The following is a 10,612-nucleotide window of genomic DNA, read 5'->3' on the forward strand; positions in this document are numbered from 1 at the left end:
AGTTAAATATTATAATAGCAAATGAAAGCAAAAATGCGTCTCTAAGACATTGATGCTTTAGCAATTAACCTAGTTGTTGTTGTTTTTTTTTAAAGGAAGTTTGACTCTCAGAGTTCTCCCTTGAATAAACGAAAACGTTCAAAAGTTATGAATAATAAGGATTCAGTGCCAAAATAAACTCAATTATGTAGTAGACGTTTCGGGTCTAGCCCTTCCTTAGTGCTAAGTTTAGTTTTAAATCGAAACAAAAACTAAACTTAATACTGAGGAAGGGCTAGGTCCGAAACGTCTGTTAGTAATTGAGTTTATTTTGGCACTGAATTATTATTATTTATAACTTTTGAACTGTTTACTATGCAGCCACGGATACTTTTGGATTACCAACATTCAATTATTTTTAACGAAAATGTGCCTAAGCGTAGAACTTTAAAACCGTATGCTTTTTTTAACAAGTTGAACAGGAAAACAATAATTTTGAGTTGGTAATTATCCTAATTCTTTTTGCCTAATTCGTGTGTTATCGAGCTCTGATTACAGTTGAACACTAAAACTGCATAGTCACTGCAATCGATGCATCGGTTATCTGACGCTTGTCTAGATACATTGAAATACTTAAATGAAATTATCGGGAAAGAAGAGGCACACTTCTCTTGATAAAGAGGTGGATGCTCAAACCAAACTGGTTATCGACATGATGTTATAAATTTGCACGAGGCAAATGTTTCATGTTTTAACAATTAATTAAGGGGTGTTGTTGAAACTACATTGGACGGATGTCTTAACCTTATGTATAATGCTAGCCATCGAATGATAAAGCAATACAAGTTTAATATATAGATTTAGGCCAGCCTAAAAGCGGAGCTCCTCAGTTATTTTTCGGAATGACACTAATGAAAATAATCCAACTTGTATGAGGTAAATTGCGAATGATTTAATAGTTTCAGCCGGAATTAGTATTACATCCGCAGATCGAGGTGTAAGATGGTGTGATTATGAAGTGTAGAGCCATGATTTCAAGGATTTCTTGGAAGCCACCAAAAATCTTGATCACATAACAGAACTGTCTTCTGTGCTTTTTGGTGGCATTTCTTGTTCTTTCCTACCTTATTCAGAAAGACAAGGCATTGTTATTAATCATTATATTCTTCCTCAGCTAACATGGGGACTCCCACAGAAAAGAAGTTTACACATTTTTTTGTTGTGGGGACTGATTGAAATGCAGTGGTTACAATATACCCAGTCCGAATCTCTACCAAATGAAATCTCACAAAAATACCAAAACAGTATACATATGGGAAAGTTGGAAAGTTTTGTTTTCTAACCTGTCCCCAAAGATATATTTAGCCATCTTCACTATTGTATGGAGTCTCCTCCTGCTGGAAGGGTTTGCAATAAGCAAAATCACCCTCACATGAATGTTAATTACGATATTTTTTTTTTTTTTTTTTGCTGATCATGAATACTTGCATAGGCTTCTAATAATGATTTTAGTATTCAATTTCAATGTGATTTGTTCTTTTTCTCGACTGGCATTGTGGACTACAAGAGCTGTTATTGGGTTCCATTAATTAATTTTGCTATGATTAAATTATACCAAGAATTTATCAGTGAGCTAAGAGGAAGTTATATTATGTACATGTATTTTGTCTGCACTACACAACCAAATGCACTCCAAGGTTATCAGGCATAGGTACATTTGTCAGAAGAGCCCAGCATATCCAAGATATGTTTTGATTGACACATCAATTAAGATAATGTACAGCAAAATGGATAAAAAAAAATACATCAATATCCTACATGCACCAAAGCCAGACATGGGGTTATAAGGCAATCATTTAAACAACAGATTGAAATAATTTATAAATTAGAGAACACTATTTCTACAACAGAATGGAACAAATTAACCTTATCGGACATTGCGAATGGCAAGGCTGTCTGTAGAATGTCACAAATTTCTCAACCCTTTCTCTCTACAAAAATGTTAATCCTGCAACTTTGCTTAAGACCCAGTTCTCCATTTCGTGTTGGCAAAATATCAATTTATGCCATGTCCAATGCAGATTATCACAAAATTGATTTAAAAGCTCAATAAATATCATTTTAAAGCCAAAAAGCCAATTATTTAAATAAACCATGAGTAAATTATCTCTAAGAAAAAACTGATTAATTTAAAAGGCACTTAAAAATAATTAGTTAATATGTGTTTCTTAATAATGTAATGCAGTGTATCTGTCACAATGTTGCAGCTATGATATTACTACAAACAGGATGGGTTGCAGAACTGAACCTCCAAGTCAGTTTATTCAGTGAACTTGGTGCAGAATTTATAATCCCATCAAGTTGTCTGTAAATACAGAGAAACCAAACAAAGCATTACAATCATAAGTAATGAATTACTGAACTCTTTTACATGTATGAACAGTGTATGTTCCATTAATATTGGGGATCTCTCAGAAGCTGCATCCATGATAAATTAATTTGTTCCCAGATGCATTTGTTTATAGAACTTTGCACAAATTAATATCTCTGTCATAACAGTGATCTATGTGTTCTACAACAATTAATACACAAGAAAAATACACTCAGTAAGATATTGTTTACAATAAAGATAAATGCCTATAAGCAATCATAAGGACCTTAAATTTATATTTCCTCAGAAATATCTCACCAGGCCATGGTTGCTTTGAAAATCTTTGATGTTTTAATACAGGCTCCCCATCTGTAAACTGTTCACATATTGACGGACAGGAACAGGCATGTAATTCCTTTCTTTGATATACAGTGTACTTCATTGTTAGTTGTTTACTGAGTGTTAGTAGTGAATCAAATGCTAGGGGTTGGTACTCCAACTTTCACTGTGGCAGGCTCTGCCCTGAAATACAAAGCAAACTTACATAACTGTTATGAACTTCGCCACTTGCTTTCGAGAGCAAATGCAATTTGCTTCAAACAAGAAACTGGAACATTGAGGGTTACAACAATGTGCACAGTCCCAATCACAGGGTCATCCAGGCTGTTTGGTTGTACATATAACTGTACAACTGTATATGAGTTCAGCTTCCAGAAGAAAATCAGAGTTTGTCAGGATAAATACTGATATTCTTGGTTACTCAATGAATGAATGTGCAGTTTCAGAAGATATTCACACCCAACACCCATTCATGGCCAGTCTTTAGAAATTCCAAATTAAAGTATCAGGAATCAAGAGCTCTAACAGAGAAAAAACCTCCATGTGGGGTATGATTCTTTTCTTGAAGAAAACAATGTCTGAGAAATCATTAATTACAAAATAACGTTTAAGAAACATCTTCCCTTTCAGAGAATTTTGTAATCTACACTGTCTGGCCAGTTCATATATTTGACAAGTTGGCACTGGGTGTGTTTGTAAATTTGTGCACTTCAACGTCACATTACTCCAGTAGCACTGGTCAACTAAAAACAGCATAATTTGGTTAATTAATATACACTGTACGTTATTAGGTTGAAATATTGGTGTAGATTGTTGCACATCAACAGATACAGAAACTATTTGCACCTGAATCATAACGAGTGAAAAATCGTGCATGAGACATTTACATGTACATGTAACAGCCCTCCACCTCAGAACCATCACAGATATGATATGATATTTTTAAACTCTCTGAAATTTCAGATTATTCAAGATTAACATATGCACATACATCATCTGGGGCAACCCTAAAACACTGAATTTGGAAACCGAAATCCAGAATCCAGAATCTGGAATCCGGAATCCGGAACCAAAAACCAGAATCTGGAATCCAGATATTATGAATGATGATAGAGATAATTTACTTCAGCAATGTCTAATAAATAAATATGAGCAAAAATTTTTTTGTTGTTATTTATTTTCTTGGCTTTACTTCAGCCACAGACTGTAATTGCTAAAAAATTATTGACTAGTTCTGAACAACCCTTAGCTATATATCTGGCCCGGTTGTTCAAAAGCTGCATAAAGCTATCCATTGGGTACATGTACATCACTATCCAGTCAGGGTTACTGAGCTTTTGGGTGGATAGAGTTACTCATAGCCTGCAAGCAGGCTCTAGTATCTGTCTCTAGTGTCTGAGCAGGCTAAATAGGTGTCTAGTGTTTTTCTGCATTGGCATGTCACCAAGAGCCTTCATGCGGCTTTGCCACTCACGTCCCTAGCCCAAACACGAGAGCCTGCTCCTAGGCTAAGTTACCCATCTTTTGTTCAAGCTGGCCCTAGTGAGAGCCCGCTTCTTGTCTAGATCAAATTGCTCTGAGAAGACTGGTGAGCAGCACATTAACAACAAGCTATTATAGGCTATTGCAGTGAGTTTCTGGCAGTCTTTCAGCATCTTTTAACAAGCAGACGGAAGTAGGTGTGCAACATTTCTACAAATTGTTTTAATATGATGGCCACCAAGAATATGAAAGGCTGATTTGTCACAGTATCAGTGTGGAAATTGTGTTAATCTGGAATTGGTCTCGTATCTGTTGGAAAAATCAAATTTCATATTTAGACCAGATGGGTTAGCCTTTGGACTTCGAAAGTGGGGACGTGACTGTCGATGTACAGGGTGCTGCCAGTGACGGATATCCTGTTCTCTATGACATTTTCTATCTTGTTCAGTATCTACGAGACATAAAGGATAAATTTATACTCCTGGTAAATTGAAGATCACTTATTAAACAAAATGGCAATTACCAGCAAGCTTATTTTAGACACTCTCAAGGTGCTTGGAATAAAATTAAGACGCACTTTACTGAGATTCTCATAATCATAGCCCTCACTAAAAATAACGGTTGCACGATTTCAACAGACGGGGAATTCTGTTTCAAAAAAGGTTAAGTTTGAGGTCCTTTTTTACTTGGCAGCTTACTTTTTACAGTCAAAAAGCTAGGCAAAACAATTTTCGCGTATTTGAAGAACTTACTTTCTTTGATTTGTGGATTCCGGTTTCCGGTTTCTGGATTCTGGTTTTTGGTTCCAGATTCCAGATTCCGGTTTCTGGGTTTTAGGGTTGCCCCATCTTTAACAGAGTGTTTGCTTCACATTCAGTTTACACATGGCTGTTATCCAGCATAGGCAGACTTATAAGTTTTCCTTCAAAAATATATTGCAACAACTATTGCATCTTTCATTACCTATTCTTGTGATGAAATGACACAAGATTCAAGAACAAGAAGTCATAAGCATAAAACTAACTTACGTGGTAGTGCTTACAGTTCCTCTTACTGTCTGCATATGCCGTCCATAAACTGGTGCTGCCTGGACAATGTACTCATTATTTTTCTGATCACACCTTTTAAAACATCACTGTTATATAATTTGCCCTGAAAAAACAATACATGAAATGTTATGCCTTTGGCACTCACCAAATACCTTTACATGATGTATAATGTACACCATATCAACATTCACAATTCTTTTTACTTTCATTGTAACTCTTTTGTGTCATTTTCCCTCACTTGAAGACAGGACTTCCACATTAGGTGATAATTTGCCTCTGGAATCTCTATGAATTCACAGGGAGTGATAACAATTAAATCGTGACTAATTTTAGCAAAGGAGGCGTTCAAATGTCAGATTTTAATGCTATTTAGTTTATACAGTAACTTTACATTACTCTTCGTATATATACATAACCTCTCAATTATTGCACCTATAGACAGAAGGTGTGCTGGGGGAAGAAATGTTCTAAACTCTCTGAACTTTTCCCCCTTACCTGTAATAGGATGACTATTATGAACTACGGTTTGTAACCAACACCAACATCAGGTTATGTATACACATGTATGTTTTGTTGTTGTCTGTAATCATAAAAAAATAAAAATTTAAAATCCTCCATAAAGTTCATACTCAATAACACTGCTACATGTAGCGCTGTTACTGGAATTCAATTTAAGCGAAACTGTTGCAACAGCTCTGTCAAAATTGTTTCTAGCAGTTAAGGCAGGATAACAGAATATACATGTAGCACACATCAAAGGCTAGAGATACACACATGTTAGGTAGTTATCAGTTAGGATTTGGTGAGCTTCTGTGCTGTAGGTATGGTGGAAAATAATAAATTATCAGAAATGAAGGTTCCTGAGACATTTTGACAGCACTGAGAGGAATTAATATATAAATTCACAAAAGAAGAAGTTCTTGCCCTGTCCAGTTCTCTGTAATAAAAATATCATTCACATACGAGTCATTTATTATATATATTGTTTGTGTTTAAAGCCGATATAATGCACACTCTGATTGGCCAATTCCAGTGCATTATTTACATTTACATGGTATACCTCGGTAAAATCATAAAACATTGCGTGCGACTAAAATAAAAAATATAAAAAATAAAAAATAAAAAGAAATGCCTAATTCATAACAATTTAAAATATTCAACACTAAAATGAAGGTAATTCTTTACTTGAAAATTATTCTCCCGTAATGCCCATGGGCCAATTACAGGCATGCTAAAAAGTCCTAACACAAAGTAAAAGGAAATTAAGAAAACTATTGCTTTTTTTCCGGAAAATTGTAGCGACTGAAGACAATGATGGAACACTCTGAGAGTGCATTCTATCAACCTGATGAGATAAAATTTAAGGAGAATAGAGAATTCACAAAGTTATATCACAAACGAATTGGTACAGGACAGGAGAAAGGAAACTGTACAGCCAGGAAGAAACCGAAACTTTCTTCGCCGAGCAAAAAAGTATGCATGCACAACAAAGAAAACAGTCAGTGACATTCATTTAATAAGTTAGTTAACAAAAAATTAGTGCGAAGAAGACAGCAGAGAGAGAGAGAGAGAGAGAGAGAGAGAGAGAGAGGAGATAGGAGAACGTTCTCTCCAACTAAATTGTGCATATATGTATGTAAAAGTTATTCTTATTAACAAGAAATGGTCAGGGCAAGAACTTCTATTACACTGTTCAATTTACCGAGTTAATTAGTACCATCTCACTTTTTAGGAACATTTCCATATTAAGTGTAAATACCGTGTTGGGGAATAACCTCTTGTTAAGAAAATAGGGTCCATGTACCCCCAACCAAAAGCAATGGCACAAATAAAATGAAATAGCCAATCAAAATCAAAGCAGAGCTTTATTTGCAGACAGGATTGCCATGCATAATCGTCGACTCGACATTTTGGACTATGTAAGCATTTCACCAAACCGAACTGATTGGACAGACAACAAAATAAAACGAGGAAATCTACATTATAAACACAAGATGCATATCACTACATCTGAGCTCGAGTATCAACAGCAAATCCCTTCTCAATGAAAGGTGACCGAATAAAAGAGAGGATAAAGAAAATTCGTTTAAGCTTGCGGTGTTAAAGTTTAAAAATTATTCACGCTTAAATTTGAATATTACTGAGAGTCTGTATTTTTGCCGACGGCTTAATTTAGCTTTGCAGTCATTTTATTGGCAGTAGCTTTACCACTCTTCAACCAAATTAACCTCGGAATTCACAAAAGCATTTCGCCAAACCGAATAAATCGATCTAACAAAACGAGGAAATCTCCATACTTTGTAATCACAATATGCAAATATTCACATATGAACAAAAGTAAATTTAGCAAATCCTGTTCGCTTCGGCTTAAAATGGTTTGTAGACCTTTCTTGGTTTTCAACAACAGAAGAAGAAATTTTAGCAGTCTACGAAGCGGCAGTGCTAACTAACTCAGAGAAAACTTCAAAACTCGCCCGGCCGTGTTTACAAGTACGGTTTTAGTTAAGCTAGTTTTTAGACGTGAGGTTATAAGCTTAAGTTGACGACGAAAATCGACAGAAAACTTAATTTGTTTACAACTTCCAGCAACCTCCAAAGCGACCCACGTGTTATTGTTTAGAGACGAGCGAAATTAAAACGATGCAATTTTTAAAATCTCTTACAGCATTGCTTCAAATAAGGAAGACTTCTAATGGATTCCAATTAAAAATAAGCTTCTATCGCCGAGGCAACTTGTTAATTTTCATAGCAAACGCAACAACAAAAGTCACTTACCGCAAGTTGGCAATTCAGTTCGGCCAGTGTAAATCTTCCAGGCAGAAACTTGCACCAAAATGTGTGAAGACTGAACTGAAGTTATATTTTCGATAGACCAACGAATCAACCACTTCTTTCCGCTACGTTTACTGTTTTGTAATTTCTCTAAAACACTCGGGTACGTTTGATTTCTCTTGTTCATCACCTGACCAAATCAGGTGACTTTTGAATTTTCTTGCACGGCTGCACAGCATCACGTTCGCGCGAATTTTGAACTTGGCCATGGGGAGTTCGGCAGTCTTCTGAATCAGTTTGTCGGGTACTTTCGCCTCCTTTCTATAGCCCTCGTTAGCTTTGGTTCACGGCATTGTTCGGTATTATTTCACTTCCTTTCTCTAGCCCTTGACTAGCTATAATTCACGGCATTGTTCAGTACGGTTTCGCCTCCTTCCCCAGCGCTGGTCCGCTCAGTCTTTTTCGCGATCTTCTTCGCTACTTCTTTGCCTGTTAATTCTTGCTTTCTGTTTATTGCTTCAGTGGAATCCTGTCTTTAAAATATTAGATCAACCTCCGCTATCGTTTTTCTTTAAAAATCCCGCCAAGAAAAATGGCATTTTCCCGCTACAAACCGAGGGTGCATGTCTCTGTCAACCTATTAGCTGGAGTATGGCCGCCATCTTGCGCGACTCCGTCGTCGTCGTCGTCGCCGTCGTCGTGCGTACGCGCCCACAAGCAATACCGCTAACCATGATAACCATGAGAAAATCAATTCATGGGTTTCCTTTCCTTCCCTATATGGGTATGGGGCTCCGCTTGGCGGCCCTTCGGGCCGCCGGAGCTCCGCTAAAAAAATATAAAGCTTTCTACTCATATCTCACAACAGCGCTATTCGTTCTAAGATTGGAAATTAAAAGAAAATAATGATGAATAAACCGATCGACTTGCAGTATTGCAACAGAATGAATATGGCCTTCTGCCTTTGTGAATGTAGATAAGTGCTAAGTTAAACAATAATAATATTAGCCTTTTTTTTCTTTCTTTTTGTCAATTTTATTCAAATCAATCGTTTTGGTGCGAGTTTTGGGTGTTTACGTTTTCTTTGGTAGCAATGTACGCATATATAAATACAGCTCACACGCTGAGAATACACACAGCTGGGAAGTGGTAAGGGCCATTTTTTTTTTAATTTAATCATTTATAACTTTAAATTACAAATACAGAAAATTCAAATGAAAAATAATAATTATTCGTTAACCTAACCAAATGCACTTCCCTATTAATCAAATTTTATAACACCCATCGGCTCAAAAAAAAGATCATTAGATACTGATTTACATTTACATTGTAGCGAAATATTAGTGTGCTGTAAGCCATAGTATGTAACCATTCAAAAAAAGCTGTAATCTCTATTGGTGAAACCCTAGTCTCCGTAAATGCTTAAATGAAAACTATAGAGTTAGGCTTCCATGAAATGTTATTCTTAGCTTGTTTTCTTACTATCGACGTTTTCTTTGCTCAATGAAATTGATTCTGTTGTTAACGCCGGTAACTATGAACAAAACCCTTCGCACTGCATTTGTTTAAACAGCTTAAAAGCGACAGGTATGTAAAGAACGAACGCAAACACACCATCAATGTTATTTTTTATTGTTTACATAAGAGCGATGAAAATGTTCAAAATAGATTAGCATTGAAAGCAGATGGTTAATCATCACAACGCGTCGACGAAAGTAAAGTTTCTTTTATGTAACAGAAACTATTAATAAAGGAATACTAATTGTTTAGCTGCTTGTCTATCTGGGCAACGTAAGTTGAACACCTTAGTCCCCGGCTATTTCATATTATTTAATTGTAGAGGGTCCGCAAATATACTTTTTTTGCATATGGTTTTTGGTGGTACGAAAGTTCGTAATTTCAAATGCTTTTTGTTCAAATAGCATAAAAATGCGTAATTTCACCGATTGATTTATTTGAAGCTTCGTGTGACACCTAGTCACAAAAAGGCGGGCAACAGGTATCTGATTGGATGGCATTTGTGTAACTATCAACCTAATTACTTTTCGAGGTACCCAATACGCCCCCGCTCATTTAAAAAATCACCTCCTTGTGTACATGATAGTAGCAAAACAGATAAAGAAAAGTAAACCACAGCGAATATTATCAGTAAGTATGGAAACGTTGTGATTAGCTTGGTTATTGTTTCTCAATGTGTTTGAAAATTATTCGTTTAATCACCTCATGTCGGGAATAATAACTGAATTGTAACTGTACAAAGTATGAATCTATCTTGTGAAACGCGGGTTTAAAACCTTACAAGTTTTCAAAGAACTATGCGGTCATTAAGGCACCCAGACATTTTGCAGTTCTTGGAAGCCAATTTCTCCTTGACAGTTGCAATCAAAGAGCCAAAAATTTCACCAGTTACTACGTCCGCAAGCTTTGCACATGTTTGAAGTTAACTGGTGTCTAGCATGATGCCTTCGCTTAGCAATAATTACGTGAGAAGCGATCCCTGTACACGATATCTTTGTTTTAGATTAGATTTGCGGGGTCGTTTTTCGGATGGTTGCACTTAATGAACTCGAGGCTTTTTTCTAGATGTACTGGGACGTTAAAGGCGTTGACGAACAATCAT

General features: G+C 36.1%; 1 long non-coding RNA gene across 1 annotated transcript; it reads right to left on the reverse strand.

Annotated features, from left to right (window-relative positions):
• Nucleotides 1–4,362: 4,362 nt before the first annotated feature.
• On the reverse strand, nucleotides 4,363–8,821 carry LOC145487222 (uncharacterized). The gene is made up of 3 exons (XR_014049379.1): nucleotides 7,996–8,821; nucleotides 5,716–5,800; nucleotides 4,363–5,323 (listed from the first exon to the last, which is right to left on the reverse strand). It is a non-coding gene; the product is annotated as an uncharacterized LOC145487222 (long non-coding RNA).
• Nucleotides 8,822–10,612: the final 1,791 nt, after the last annotated feature.

The sequence above is a fragment of the Orbicella franksi genome, chromosome 5 (genome assembly GCF_964199315.1).
Source record: "Orbicella franksi chromosome 5, jaOrbFran1.1, whole genome shotgun sequence".
In the NCBI taxonomy this organism is placed as follows: Eukaryota; Metazoa; Cnidaria; class Anthozoa; order Scleractinia; family Merulinidae; genus Orbicella; species Orbicella franksi.